The sequence below is a fragment of the Oreochromis niloticus genome, linkage group LG20 (assembly GCF_001858045.2).
Source record: "Oreochromis niloticus isolate F11D_XX linkage group LG20, O_niloticus_UMD_NMBU, whole genome shotgun sequence".
Lineage (NCBI taxonomy): Eukaryota > Metazoa > Chordata > Actinopteri > Cichliformes > Cichlidae > Oreochromis > Oreochromis niloticus.
In genome coordinates this window covers 1,958,880-1,974,865 of record NC_031984.2, presented here as the reverse complement: position 1 = coordinate 1,974,865, position 15,986 = coordinate 1,958,880, and the positions used below count along the sequence as shown (strand labels likewise).

The 15,986-nt window shown below is 38.6% G+C and overlaps 1 protein-coding gene and 1 long non-coding RNA gene across 2 annotated transcripts in view; one reads left to right on the top strand and one right to left on the bottom strand.

Moving 5' to 3' along the window:
- The window catches only part of LOC109196138 (uncharacterized), a 64,838-nt gene that overhangs the window by 21,731 nt on the left and 27,121 nt on the right, over window positions 1–15,986 (bottom strand). The gene's annotated exons all lie outside the window — the stretch shown is intronic.
- Window positions 3,669–10,373, top strand: LOC109196139 (uncharacterized). Its single transcript, XR_002057599.2, has 6 exons — window positions 3,669–4,351; window positions 4,455–4,564; window positions 4,699–4,936; window positions 5,050–5,197; window positions 8,916–9,025; window positions 9,467–10,373. It is a non-coding gene; the product is annotated as an uncharacterized LOC109196139 (long non-coding RNA).

Here is a 15,986-nt window from a genome sequence, read left to right as displayed (position 1 = left end):
CTGAGCTAGACAGGGAACTTCTACCTCATAAGCTAAATATTGATCATTCCACCCAACTGTAGAGAGAGGCTGGCATTCAAAACAATACACAGATGCATTTACAATATAGATGTTTTTAACAAGTGCAAACTCTGGAGCATCATTTATGACATCAGAAATAACCAAAGATTTTTCACAAGAATGCTTATTTCCATGTAGCATAATCCACTGTACAGAAACTACATGTTCAACTTGCTCAATGAAGTCTTTAATCTTGCCTTCTACATAATGAACATTTTTCACCTCAGAGGCTGGACCCATGTCGACTTCACTTGAAAAAAAATGGGATGTTTCTCATGCACGTTCTGACTACATTCATAAAGCTGGTTGTGCTTCACAAGAGATTTACAAATATTCTTAAAACTACTTTTCAGAGCCCACTGCTTGAAGAAACAATGTTTTGACTCAAAGCACATACACATATGCCTCACTGTAGGACCAAGAGCCTTAATCTGAGAAGGAAGATGCAGTAAATAATGCTGTTTAGGTATAATATTTTCATCTGGAAACAGTTGTTTGAAATGTTTTAAATGCAGCTCTATTAAAAGCTTCAGTCTGGAGAGAGTTGAGACAGCAATAATAGGTGAAAACAGAATTTTTATGATCTCTAACATGTTACGTAGCATTTGTGTGTAATGATTTTCTCCAATTTTGTCCATAAGAAATGGAAGGATCTTTAAGAAAACCAGCATCTGCCCAGCTGACTGTTTCAATTTATTGTCATTTGATGACAGCGTACTGACAGATATGGGGCAAGGCTTATCCCTCACATCAACAGGAGAATAAGAGAAACACAGAATTGCACTATTGAATGAATCTAAGTTCATTTGCCCTGAAAGCACAAGATTCTTTAAAACACATTTGATTTTATATGGGGCAACGCCTTCAAGAATAACATGCATGATGTCTTGTGGGGTTTGATTGATTATATCAACGTGAGGAGATTCTGTTAACTTGCTTTTCCTCTTTATACCATACGTTATTTTTAGATTGTCTTTCAGAAAGTCAGTACTTGCTTTCTCAATGTCATTACATTGCCTGTTACGACTGGCCATGGTCCTTTTAACAAACAAATCTTCATTAAATTTTTCCTGCATGTCTTCAAAGTGGCAGTCGCAGTGCCTGGATTTACTGTAGGCAAAACCCACTCCTTCCTTAAATCCAGCCACTTCATGCTGAGCTAGAGTGTCTCCACACACAGATATGAGTGCCCCATGAATTGTCCTCTCACCACTTGCAGTGACAACTTGGCCATCCTTGCATGGCTTTGGCCTCTCATCAATCATTGCAAGCATTCTTGGATGTGATAGCAGCTGCTCCAAACTTTTCACCAACGGTATGTAATGAAAACAATGGTCCTTAATGGCAAGAACTCTGGAGTCTCCATGCTTCGAATAACAGACTGTTAGTTTTGTGACAATAATCTCTGGTTCAACTGGTTTTAACAGTTCTTTGATGGTCTTGTCCTGCAAATGGGTGGAAGCAATTTGAGTGAAAGGGTCAACAAACTGGTCAAATACCCCCATTGTGTCACTCTTTAGTTGATCCAGGTCCCCAAAATGTCTCTCAATCGTGTCACTCATTTCTTGTTTTAGGTGCTCCAATAATACGGCCTGATATTGCTGGATTCCACTCACGATGTGGTTAACAGCTCTCTGTGGAAGAGGAAAAAACAAAGGAAAATCCTTAATTACAAAATTCATATGAAAACACAGTCAACGTGCAAACTCACAGAGACACAATTTTTGAAAATGGAACCCTTCAGTTACATAAAGTTAGTGAGATGCAATGAGCAAAATAAGTTACCTCCACCACCCAATTTTTTTGTTGTAAAGAATAATAATGCCTTATGCAACGTTAAGACCTTGTTTTCACTTAATTATAATGCATTTTGAGGAATCGGATCATAGGTGGAAATGCAAATTGAAAATTTGTGTTGTGTGTATTATGTTGTTTCTATTCTTAGCTCATGCTAAGGAAATATAGTGATAGGCAGATTTTGGATGCAACATACATGTCTATTTCCATATATAGTGGGGGAGTGAGATCTGAGTGGTCACCCATGAAGTACATGGAGACACATTCTAATGTCAGGTGTTTCACTCACATACCTAAAGCTGTCCATTTATGATCAGATCATTCAGGATGCCAGGTCTGAACAGTGCCCAAGTTATAGCTTGAGCACTGTTAAGCATAAGTTAAGCAAATTGCTTTTAGGTTCTCTAACAATGAAATACAATTCAATGGAAAATTAATGGCATAAATTACCTGTGTCAGTCGATGAGTTTCCTTGGCTTGAAGAAGAAATGCAGTTGCATGTTTATAAAAGTCAAGATTCAGGTGACCCTCTCCATCTTCTTGAAATCCACTCTGAAACAGAATAACAAAAACATATCTATTAAAACAGAAATAAATAATTGCATTGATAGGTAGCAATCACCAAACAATATTGCATTCATTAGTTAGCTAGATTCATGCCCATAAGGTACAAGGTAGATGTATTTTTACTGACTGATGTCTTTAATTTGAACTTTTAAAATGACAACTAAAATGACAAACAAAGCAGTACTTGATAATAGATTAATAAGACTACCAAAGCACATGGAGAGTTCAGTACAGTATAGTTTAAATTCCTCGATCATGCCTGATCACAACCAAAATTGAATTACTTGTTCATTGGCCCATTTGTGACATTTCCTTTAAATTTAAAATCTGTCCATAACTTTGAGTTATTTTGCTAACAGTCAGACAAATGCCACCAAAAACACAACCTCCAGAGTTACTAAGAAGAAAAGGTAAAGAAAAGAAAAACAAAAGATAGTTTTAGAAATAAAAGTAAGAGTTAATGTTGTTAGTAGTCTTGCTGTTACTTCGGAAATGTAAATAGTTATTTATAACTGATTACTCATTTAAAAAATATACAAAATAACTTACTGATTGGTTTGTATGAAAGTAATTACTTATGTCAGTTATTTACTGTCGGACAAGTTGCTGACAATTTGAAATATGTTATATTTAGTAGTTTCACCTTTAAAAAAAATAAGCAATACTGACAATAAAAGTAATATTGACTTTAATGCTTTTATTAATGTGAAGATGAGTATTTTTTTGTGCGTTTAAATTTTTTTGGACAGTAACTCTGAACAAATCACTTCATTTTGGTTTGCTTTGCCTAATAGTCATTCTCTAAGTGGACCTTGAACACATTATATGTAAACATGATAGCAACCTATGTAAACCTATTTACATAGGTTCAGTTAGCTGACTGGCTTTTACCAGCTGATTTCAACACATATTTCAACAATATATCAACTTTTCTTTAAAACTAATAGGACTTTTTGCAAAGTTTGGATGCATTCACCGGAGCGAACGGATGACTGAAAAAAAACACTGTCTGACAAGACTGCAGCTTTGCGTTTCTGCCGCAGCTCTCATTTACGTTTCAGGTGAGTTACTTAATTTAGCGAAGCAACTAGTTTGACACTCATCACTGTTAAAATAAAAGTACAACATAAATCTGTCAAAAACAACACATTTAATGGACGTACTTGGATCAGCCAAAGTAAATGCTAACATTATGTTACAGCTTCTGCAGCTCGTTTCTCTGGCTTTTGTTAAAATAACTTACCGTTAGTGTGGGGATGCTTGAGCCCTCGTCAGTTACTGAAGAACTGGCGTTAGTTTGGTTGATTGGGTCCGTCCTTTCACCTGCTCCAGGTAAACCGTGGCGGGTTGATCCTTCCTCCTCATCCGCTTCCACTCCGAGAAGGTGACGCGCGTGTGTCCGCTTTACGTGATAGTAGAAGGAGTTATACACTCTGTACTCACTCGGACAGCCATCAATTCCACACACCACGCGAAAGTCAGGGCTGCGGCTGTGCATGGTATTAATGTGACTCAAACGTTGTCTCAGACTCAATGCTACAAACACGTAGCATATAAAGCAACGCCAAATCATGTTGGAAGCTAGTATGTTTCATTCGGTAGCGCGGGCTGCATTTGTGCCGTAAAATAACTCGTTACCATGGTTACACGCGCCTGCTAAATTGTCGTAAATGTGGGGGATAAACTAAATTATTTTTTTTTTAACCTATAATAATTAACGTTATTTTGCAATGCACAGAGACAGTTGTTTGGTTTAAAAACCAATGAATCATCCTTTTAGGATTTTTGGGCCAAAGAAATGTCAGGCAAATTGAACACGAACTTCGTTTCTGGCTGTGGTGAATGATCTGGTGGACATCTTAAGTTCATGCAGACACGTGCCTGCCACTACTGTCCGAGAGTTCTTTGCATCCGTGTTTCATTGGAAGTAAGTTAAAATGTATTATACAGTGCTCATTTTCTTTGTACATATTACACTCCTTTCGAAAGTTCTAAATGTTTTGGTGTGTTTATATTGTGTAACGTTGCAGCCGAACAGTGACTGGACGAAGCAAGCTAACGACAAAAAAAGCTAACTAGTGTGCTAAGTAGGCTAACAGCATGGAAGGACTGGATGAGGTCACAGTGTCGGTTTTAAAGGGTAATGTATGCAAATTTTATTTTTAAACAGATTAAAAGGACTTATGTTTTATATTTCTGACATTTGTCATTTTAATGACATAAGTTTTTTTTTTAAAGTGAGAGACATTATTTATGTAATTTTGTGTCTTGCAGCAAACAAGCCTGCGGATATCAACAGTCCAGACACCCACTGTCCAGCAACCTTGGCCAAACACTACAATACCCTACAAACTTTGTTTAATATAAAAAACCCAAACCACCAGGATGTCTCTCAGCTCCTGGATTTGGAATTTCAGCCAGAAGAGCATTCATTGATTCAAATACTATTCGCGAGGAGGACAGACACAAAAAGGTTCTAGAAGCATATCCTTGCTTCAAGGACATTGGCCATGTAAGTCATTGTTGAATCCACGTGATTCAAACCAAACAATGTTTATCATACCAACTTCTTGCTCCTCAGTGATGCATTGACATGTTTGTATTGGTATGCTGAATATTTTATAGGTGATGGAGGAGCTTCATCGCATTTTGGATAAAGATAATGGCAACTTCGTCAATGAACTGAAGGGAAGATGGCAAGATTTCTGCCAGAAGGTGCAGTTTTTTGGTGTATGGAAAAAGACGCTGAAGCCCCCAATGGGAATGGATAAAGGTAAGCAATGATGTTTTGGTGTTATTAGTCATCAGAGTATAGTTTGGATCTTTAAGCATGTTAAAGCAGCGGTCCATAAAGTGATGCCACTGAGGACAGGAGGAGGAGAATTTGAAATTTTAAAGGCCTAATCCCCCACTCCCCCTCTCCTTCTTGAAGGAGCTGAAAGCCGCACCTTTACTAGTTATGCGCAGGGAAAACAGACTCAACTACGGTGGCCCTGAGAGGCCAAACGGACTGCTACTTCAGAAAACACTTGCAAAAAGAAAAATGCTGCAAAAAGAAAAACACTTGCAAAAAGAAAAATGCTGCAAAAAGAAAAACACTTGCAAAAAGAAAAATGCTGCAAAAAGAAAAACGCTGCAAAAAGAAAAACACTTGCAAAAAGAAAAATGCTGCAAAAAGAAAAATGCTGCAAAAAGAAAAATGCTGCAAAAAGAAAAACACTTGCAAAAAGAAAAATGCTGCAAAAAGAAAAATGCTGCAAAAAGAAAAATGCTGCAAAAAGAAAAACGCTGCAAAAAGAAAAACGCTGCAAAAGCACACAAAGCACAACGGAAATAGGAAAAAAGACAACGGAAATGTTTCTGGGGAGACAATACCCGGACGGACCAGTTGCACGAACCAAAACATGCTAACAAGTGCACTGGGAGACACTTCAAAGAAGTGGAGCGGCCAAAGAGTAAACTTTCAAAAGTAAGTTCTGAATATGATGTCACTTATTTATGTGCAAATGTTTAATAATGAGGAACATTAAAACATTACTGTTGGCCACATGCCGGCAAAGTTATGTGACATTAGCGATGTTTGTACTTTCAGCATTTACTTTGTTTTAAAGCCTTTACTTTATACGCCGTTAGATAGTCGACCTTAATCTTACAGAGAATCTGATGATTTTGTGGATAATTAAAGTCAGTCATATATCCACAAACACAACAAGCTGAAAGTCAGTGATGCTGCTCGGTTTGCAGTCCTGAATATGACGGCACAAGCAGGATTCACTGCACTGTTAATGTTCGCTATGTTATATTGCTGCCTCTGTTCGGTGGTGTCGAGCCAAACGGAGTTTAACGTGTGTTTGAACGAGCTGACGGTTCACTCGTTAAGCTGAAAGAAAGATGCTTTAATCACAGGAGTCACACATGTGTCCACTGGACCATCTGGAACTCTTCTTGTTCAGCACTCGTAATAACACAAACACTAAATCCTCCTTCTCTTGTGCTGTTTTGTAGCAGTGTATACACCTGAGACTGTCACCTGTCTGTCTGTCTGTCCTGCACTCTCTCTCTGTTTCTTTCTCTCTGATTGTGGAATAAAAGTATGAACATGTATTTATAAGTTACACTTGTGTTTGAATCCTGCAGCTTATCACACATTTGATTTCCATGTGTGACAACTGCAAGTGTCCAGAGTGAGGACAGACTGAGGGACCCACTGCTGCACATCATCTGTGAGGCTTTGCACCCCTGATGATCCACCAGGACAAACTCAGCAGTGTGTGAGGAAGAGGAGGAGGAAGAGCCAGCAGCAGCTGACAGATGGAGAGAATAGACAGACTGTTCCCTGTTTGTGAAGGACTGCTAGGAAAGTTTAACATAACTAATTGTCTGTCCTGAATCAGTCTTATTAGGTAATGTTCAAATAATGTTATCATTCCAGTGTTTTCAGTGTGGGAGAAAGTACTCAGGGCCTTCAAGTTACACACTATGAAAGGCAGCAACAAGTTTAATATTCAGAAACCTAAAGTATGTATCAGCAGCAGAATGGAGCTAAAAATAAATGTTTGTTTCAGTTCTATGAAGCTTTGAGTATTTTGGATTAGTAGCACTGCTGTGTTTGTTGCATCATATTGCTGTAATTGTTTATATGCTTTATATATTCTGAGGTAAGTTGATCTATAGTGTTACATCATATTCTATAAGGATGTTATGTGTTTGTGTACTTTCTGCCCAGTTTGACCCATTTAGCAGAAGTCAGCCTGTTTAAGGCTCTGATATCTATTCTGTATGACTTAAAGCAGTTATGACATGGTCTGATTTTCTCACCCAATAAAGGAATATTTAATATATCAGTCTACTCTTCATTCTATCAGAAACAGTTATCACAGCTCGTACATTTGCTTCTTCCACACATATATAAGCATTGAGCCAAATTTAGTAATGCCAACATATTAAAAAAAACAATATTTGTCTCTTATATATAATACATCTATATATACACTGTCAAAGATGCTTGTCTTTGAGTGAAGATTTAAGGTGATAGGAAATATAAATAAATGCAACTTGAATCTTTACTGAAGCTCAGTGTTTGGCACAGAGTTCATGTTCACTGCTGTAATAACTAATAATGATTAATAAAATATTGGCCATATTATATTTACATTACCAAAGTGAGATGACTTTAGTCTCATGAACAACATGAGCTAATTGTTATTTACTAGCTAATCTTAAATGACTGTTCAGTACAGAAATGAAGCCCAAAAATCATCAGCCTCAGATACTTATCAAATCACACAAAGCTCATGTAGAAACAAATGTACAAAATATGTTCTCCTTCATTTCTGTCAAACAAAGCTGTATGAAACGTTTCCAGCTGTTAGTATCATGGTTACTAGGCAACCTGGGCAGCGCGACGGAGGCTAGACCGTCCCATCTTACAAGCCTACAAGCCGGCCTCAGCGGTCTTTGAGTGCGGCCCTTAAGGACCGTTAAGGCTGCGTACTTTAAGGCTGCAGACCCTGAATTGGGAAACAGTCCCTGAATTGGGATACAGCCATACATACGTTTTGGTTCGTGCAACTGGTCCGTCCGGTTATTGTCTCCCCAGAAACATTTCCGTTGTCTTTTTTCCCATTTCCGTTGTGCTTTGTGTGCTTTTGCAGCATTTTTCTTTTTGCAGCATTTTTCTTTTTGCAGCGTTTTTCTTTTTGCAGCGTTTTTCTTTTTGCAGCGTTTTTCTTTTTGCAAGTGTTTTTCTTTTTGCAGCGTTTTTCTTTTTGCAAGTGTTTTTCTTTTTGCAGCATTTTTCTGTTTGCAAGTGTTTTTCTATTTGCAGCATTTTTCTTTTTGCAGCATTTTTCTTTTTGCAAGTGTTTTTTCTTTTTGCAGCATTTTTCTTTTTGCAGCGTTTTTCTTTTTGCAGCATTTTTCTTTTTGCAGGTGTTTTTCTTTTTGCAGCATTTTTCTTTTTGCAAGTGTTTTTCTTTTTGCAAGTGTTTTCTGAAGTTGCAGTCCGTTTGGCCTCTCAGGGCCACCGTACTCAACGCTACAAAAGGCTAAAAATAAAAACCAACAGGCCAGTTTAGGGAAAGATTGTTGTGTAGGCTCACTAATCAGTGAGCCTACACAACATAAAATGTAAGATAAATCCCTTTTTGTTCCCCCTCCCTCCCCTCCTCAGCATTAAGTTTTACAGACTGACATTAATGCAATGTAGGTCAATGTAGGCATAGTTAGCATTTAAGCATAAGTCATATTAGCCTACTATAAACACAGTATACAACAATTATCTACACAATTTAGCAATTTATTAGGTTACTGTGACAAGCTTAAACTGTGGATTACAGCTTTAACTTTCATGTGGTAGTGTCTTGTTGTTCACCTTTTCAATCCATGACGGTTATCACTGGCCAAATATTTGTTGTTGTTGTTTTGTTTGTTTTTTTATCTTGAGGATTTTGTTTAAGTGTGGTAATGAGATGATTCTTTTTTCTGTACAGCTGAATAGGCTCTTGAGATCCTGTGTGTGCTGCCATCACTGTTCCCATCCACCTCTGCTCCTCCAAAGAGGGCACGGGATGCGAGTGAGGCTCTGGTGCATGTCCTTGAGGTGAGTTGTGTAAAATGTAGCAGTTGTTTTTTGTTTTTGTTCTTTTTGGGACAACAGTATTAAAAAAATGCTTCTTCTGATGAGTGCCAAAGTATTTTATATTCACATACTATATGTTCTAAGCCTTCAAAGGCACCTAAAACACATTTTTGGAATGAGGTTTCTCACAGGTTCGATCTCTGTGACCAGTAAATACAAACATGTATGCATTACGTGGTAGCACATTTTTATCACCTCAATGATACCTAATTTAATGTAGCCTTGGTTTTCTGTTTTTCAGGAAGGCTAGACATATGTGAACAGTAATTCCATCGAGAATAATTAAAAAGTAGCAATTTCAGATGTGTTTTCTCAGAACCTCAACTTTTGTTGTAATTTAGCTTTAGTTATGTGTTTGAAACAAAAGTGCATAATCCTTACAAAAGTTTGTCTGTGTTAAAGGACCAAGAAGACCCTAATACCTCTTTGATGAAACGTCCTCTCTCCTGCCCAGTCCTGATCGCGAGTCCGTCCAACTGCATCCTAGCGGTAGGAGATGTGCCAATAACCACGTTTCCAAAAGACGAGGTTACGGAGGGTGCTTTATACCTTATGGCCTACTATTATACCCTACACCTTACATACCCAAAGTGTGTAGCCACTCTGCTTTCCGTCATACAGACGGAGGTTCTCTTGGACAAAATCAATGAGCGAGATCTCACATCATCTTACAAGAAGAGCATGGCTGACTGGAATGCTTTTATTGGCCAGTAGAGCCAGTGTGGTTAAGATGTGGACTATAGGAAAGCACTTCTCTCCTTCCAAGGCTACTACAGTCCATGTTGGTTGCGATTGATTTTTGTTTGGAAATTGGCCAGGTTAGCCCAGTTTTATAATTAAGGATGCACGATAATATCAGCGAACATGCCGACATTTTATGTTTGGTTTGTGCAGTGCAGAGACTGCCTAGCTTTTAGTTGATTTTAAAGGTTGTTTTTTTTTTTTTTTTAATGTTGAGTTTAGGCTACAGTGTATTCAGCGGATAGGCTCCGTGCATCCTTAATGATAATTTTACAATGGTATTGTTTGAAGAATGTTGTCAAATGTCCATGTTAATATAGCCCAGGACCTTTAATTTAAATGATAAAAACACTTTGTATTAATAACAAATGTTACAGGTTGAGCAGTTTTAGTATGCCTAGCAGTGTGTTTGTCTGTGCTTTGAATTGTGCCTGTGCAATGCACAGATTTTAGCAGTGTATTAAGGGCCAGATTGGGCAGAACAAAAAGTCACTGCAAAATGACTTCTTTAATGCAGTCCTCTCTGTTTATGGGGCTTTACCAATAAAGTTGCTGCTCTGCAAATCTATAGTTTTCATGTTTTTTTGTCTTATAAGTAGTAGGTAAATGTCTTGAATCTAGAACAGTATTACTGCTGTATAGAAAGGTAAATGCACTAGAAATGGAGAATTATTACAAAAATACTAGTAAAAAATGCTAACTTACATAAATTTTGTCTCAAAATGCCAGTTTCTAATCTTATTTTAAGTAAGGTGGTGTACTTAAATCTAGAACAGTGTCACATTTTAGAACTCAAAATAAGTTATATACACTTAAAACAAAGAGTGTGATGTTGGAAGGTTTAAAAAAAAGAAGCTACTTTTGAGGGGAAAATGCTACTTTTGAGTGTCACAAACTTATTATGAGACACACAAACTTCACAACACTAGTAAAATATAGCTAAGAATGAGTTTTTCCGGCTAATTTCAAGATCTTGCAAGGCTTATTAAACTGTCTTATTTCAAGAAATCTTGTCAAGAGAATTTTCACTTGTTCCATTGGCAGATTTTTTCACTTATTTCAAGCAAAAAATATCTTGTATTAAGTTTTTTTTTCTTGTTTTTGGAGGGCCATTTTTTCCAGTGTGGACCTATGTGCAACCATGGGAAGGGGAACCCTGCTGGTTACCTTGACTACCAAGCTCACCCTTACAGGACCCCAGCTGATGCCAACAGCAACTGAGCCACGAGGCAGACAGAGAAGATGGACGCACGACAACTTCCACCTAATGGACATGAGACAAGATAACATCCATCCTTGGATGAAAAATGCCTGATACAGATACCTGTTTAACAGAACCACAGAGAAAGACTGTTACGTCTGCTCGCACATGCCGAGCATATTGACACAACCATATATGGGAAACACCCTGGAACAAGTGCACTAATTCTGATCTCCGACCACACCTTCAGAATGACTTTTGTAAAGTGCACAATGACATCAACATCCTCCTCCAGGAAGAAGCGCTCAACTTTAACAGGTTTTAAAGAGACTGTTGATCGTCGTTGGACTTTTCCTGATTTTATTTTATTTTCTTTATTTGAGTTATTCCTTGTTTAAAAGCTGTAATTTCACAGATGATAAGCTTGTCACTCATGGCATACGTAGATGTACCAAAACCGATGAAGATCATGAAGACTTTTTTTTCCTATTTGTTAGATGAAGTGTAACTAATGATGTAGTAACTGAGAATGTGAAAGACAAGTAGTTACTTATTGTACATTTAATTTCTCTGATAAACAGGGCGGAATGTCAAAAGATAATTGTGTATGTGATCAGCTACATGAAATGTATTCTTTTATTTATCACTAAGCAAATGTCTACGTGACTTTTGACATGAAACTTTTCTGTGATAAACAACTTGCAGCTTCTTCTTTCTGTAAGAACATACAGATAGAAAAGGGGAACCTCAGCTCTGGTTCTAAGAATAACTTTGTTATCTTTGTACACAGACGCACACACAGACACACAGAAAAGTATAAATAAAGCACGCAGACAGTGATGAGACACAGGTCATGCGTCCATGACTGCCCTCGCGAGTGAAAGACAACTGCAGTGTTTCTCCAAAAGTTGAATCTGTTCATCTGGACGTAGCGTTTTGTGGGAGAAACGTTTCGTCACTCATCCAAGTGACTTCTTCAGTCTCAGCTGACTGCAGGTTTCCCCAAACCTTATAAACAGTACATTTGCATAATGACTGAAACCAGCCCACTGAAGGAACAATGGGCTGTGAGGTCAGTTCCTTAATCATAATTATGCAAATTCCCATGACCATTGATCAACAATCACTGACCAAAACCCATTGATCAAAGAACACTGATCAATGGCCATGAGTACCATTCACAGAGAGTTGGGGAATGGCTGCAATCACAGCGTTGTAAGATGGCGAAAGATGTACCCTTAGGCCCCCTCCTCGATTCAGAGATGGTCTTTCCCTCTTCACGTAAATGGCCTCCTTGACTCCGCGCTCAAACCAGCGTTCCTCCCTGTCCAGGATGTGTACATCCTCATCATTGAAAAACTGCAGTGTTTGTGTTTTCTAACTCAGGTTTCTCAAGCTGAAGAACTGCGGGGTGATTCTTAAGAAATCCCCTGTCAACTTCCAAGAACTTGATGCTGTTACCAGTTTCTACCATGGAACTGTGGGTGCTGAGTGGTGTGTGGGTGGAGCGAGTCTGCCTGAAGTTGACAATCATCTCCTTGGTTTTGTCCACATTCACTGACAGGTTCTTCTCGCTGCACCAGGACGCCAGCTGCTGAACCTCATCTCTGTGCGCTGACTTGTCATTGCTGCTGATGAGTCCAACCATGATTGTGTTTTCAGCAAACTTGATGATAATGTGATTAGAGCTGTATTCAATGCTGAATCTGCCGCTCTGAGCTGTGGTTTCATCTGTTTTAATGAGGATATTTTCTGCTCTCTCACATTTTTCTTTACAGAAGAGCTTTGTGCTCCCAGACAGAGTGAGGTAATTATAAAGTGGTAAATCCTTTGCTTCCGATCCAACCCAAATGCTGGGTTTAGCTTTGACAAGCTCAGCTGTATGTGTTGGGCAGATTAACAATAAACATTCTTCTTTCTATGTGACCATTCAGCTTGGTTTGTATGGTGTTATTTTTGTGCCACTATTCTGAGTGCACGTAAAAAAAATTTGCAGGTGCAAGTGTTGCATTTTGAAGAGAAGTTTATTTTGAGCGAAGAAAAGCTGAATTTGAGTGAACAAAATTTATTGCTGCATGCAAAAAATATATTTCAGTGTTTGCTATTATCCACACACACACAGAATAGCAGCTCCTCTCAGTCAGTTTTTGCATTTTTTTGCATGTATTGCTCGCGCTCTCAACATTTCTGCCTGTGCGCGCTCAACTCTTTCTGTACAAAACCAGCCAATCACAGACTTGGATGCAAAAAAATCTTGGCTGGTCTCCAATCAGCTCAAAATGATGAAATGCAATATCCCAGAATCCATTTTGTCCAAATCTCAAACGTGGCAGTGGCGGAAGAACACAGAGTGGCAGAGTTTGAAATATTACTCTTTCTGGTTCACAAAATAAACTTTTAAGATATTTTCATACAAGAATGTAGCTGTGTAAACTTCAAATATCTGCTCGATTTATCAAGATATCACATATTTGCAAAAGTGCTCTAACGTTCTCAGAGATGCATTACACTTTGAAAAATTTTAAATGGTTCTTTAAAATGTTTTTTTTTTTTAAAGAACCATTTGAAGAACCTTTTTTAAAATGGTTCTTTAAAGAACCATTTCTTGATGGCTCTTTAGGAGCCCAAAAAAGGTTCTTCAAAGAACCATTGTTTGAAAGGTTCTTTGTGGCACCAAAAAAGGTTCTTCGAGGGCATCAGTCTAAAGAACCACTTTTGGTTCCAGTTGGCACCTTTATTTTTCTGAGTGCACTCTCTGGAGGCATACTGGATATGCTATATGATATAACATATCCGGTATGTTAAATAAAGTTACTCCAAGTATTGAGACAATGGCACTTTCTTTTTTTTCTTTATTATGACTCTATCAACACCACAGTGGAATTTAAACCATACAATCAAGCTGTGAATGAAGTTCAAACTTCAAAATTACACACATTTTTTATATATAGTAAAGGAACAATAGGCAGGAGAAACATTGTCAAGGTCTAAAATCAGGAGACCTCTTGACAAATGGCAGAGAGAGTTTATAGCAACATTTAACCTCTGGTTATGTTTAAGAACAGGAAGGACAGATTACACGTTGTGAGAGAAATGTCAGAGTTTTACCCCTGATACTGCTGGATACTCCAAGACACCGGCCACCTCCCTGTTTTCACAAACGTTTCACCTATTGTCCTGCAAGCTGGAGAGTTAAATGTCAGCAGTGGATAAATTCAGCATTTGATAACAAAAACTCTGTTAAATTTTCCCTGCTTTAACACCAATGAGAGATATAGGCATATGTATAATGTAAGCTATAGTGTAAGCTGTTCTTCATTCCATGCATGTGTGCTAGTACGCTTGCATGCAGGGCCTATGGGCCTGTCTCACCCAAAAATGTGTGTGAATGGGTGGATGACTTTGCACTTTGGGGTCCTTAGGGACTAGTAAAGCGCTATACAAATACAGGCCACTCACCATTTACCATTTAAATATGTCTTAAACTTTTGCTGCGATGTTCCGGACACTTCTCAACCTCCACGAGTCAGTCGGCCCAAATTTTGAATTCAATTTTCATGTGCTCTCACATTAACAACAAGAGACTTCATTTTTCCTTCATGCTCTCTTCTCCCCACTTCTCACAGTTTTTGTCTCTCTCCCACATCTGCAGCAGCTCACAGTTGTGGCGTGTCAGGAGCCCAGTGGGCCGTTCTTCTTCTGCTTTGCCTTTTTTTTTATGGCATTTGTACATGCTGCTGAACCCTTTAAGGTTTTAGGGCAGTGGTGCTGTCTGTTCACCTCGTGTTGACTCTTTTAAATGGTAAATGTTAAATGGCCTTGTATAGCGCTTTTCTAGTCCCTAAGGACCCCAAAGCGCTTTACACAACCAGTCATCCACACATTCACACACTGGTGATGGCAGCTACATCGTAGCCACAGCCTCCCTGGGGCGCACTGACAGAGGCGAGGCTGCCGGACACTGGCGCCACCGGGCCCTCTGACCACCATCAGTAGGCAACGGGTGAAGTGTCTTGCCCAAGGACACAACGGCCGAGACTGTCCAAGCCGGGGCTCGAACCGGCAACCTTCCGATTACAAGGCGAACTGCCAACTCTTGAGCCAAAATTGCATGATCTCTACTTTGGTATGTATCATTCGGTTTGACTCAATTTTTCACCAACAATTTTGGTCTGCTCCACACTCACTCACTCATGCACACACACACAGTGCACTTCTATTCCACTTTTTTCGCTGTCAGCCAAACGGCGTCTCTAACATCAGGCTACACGGTCCTAGACCGTGGCTTCCCCAGAAAGACTTAGTAGTACCCACCTACTGTTCATATCCACAGGTTTCTGTAAAAGCGTACGTAGGCTGCCATGACAGACCACTGCTTCCGTTGTCCGGTTTTATACTTCCGGTTACTCAAAGCGGGAGCCAGCGTTCAGTCGTTGCTAGCAACAAAATCAGTTACTTTGTGCTGTAATAAGTGGCTTTACCTGTTCGAGGATGAGCTCGGGTTCAGCGTGTGCTGTTGTCGGCTGCCACAATAATTCAAGAAAACTGAAAAACGCATTAGAAACATTTTGTTTTCAATATTTTTATTGCTTTTTGCAACAGCATACAAAGGTTTGTTTTCCCCGTAATATGCTGTAGTAATAGAAACCCTTTCCCCCACCCTCACCTCCCACCCTGCTCTCTACCAAACCTACAACAAACAAAAAAAAAACAATAAAAGGAAAAACAAAACACATAGAATATATATACATTTGTACAATATGTGGTATTTATACAACTTCAAGACATGAACAATAAAAAAAAATAGCTAGCATATACTAAACCATTTTCTCCTCATCCACATTTCTGCAGGAGTTGTCCGATGTTTACTTCTTTTATAAAGTTTTTAAATGGCTTCCAAATTTCATCGAAATATGTTAACTTGTCTTTTAGAAAATACGTTATCCTTTCCATTGCCATACACTGTGCCAAAGAATTTAT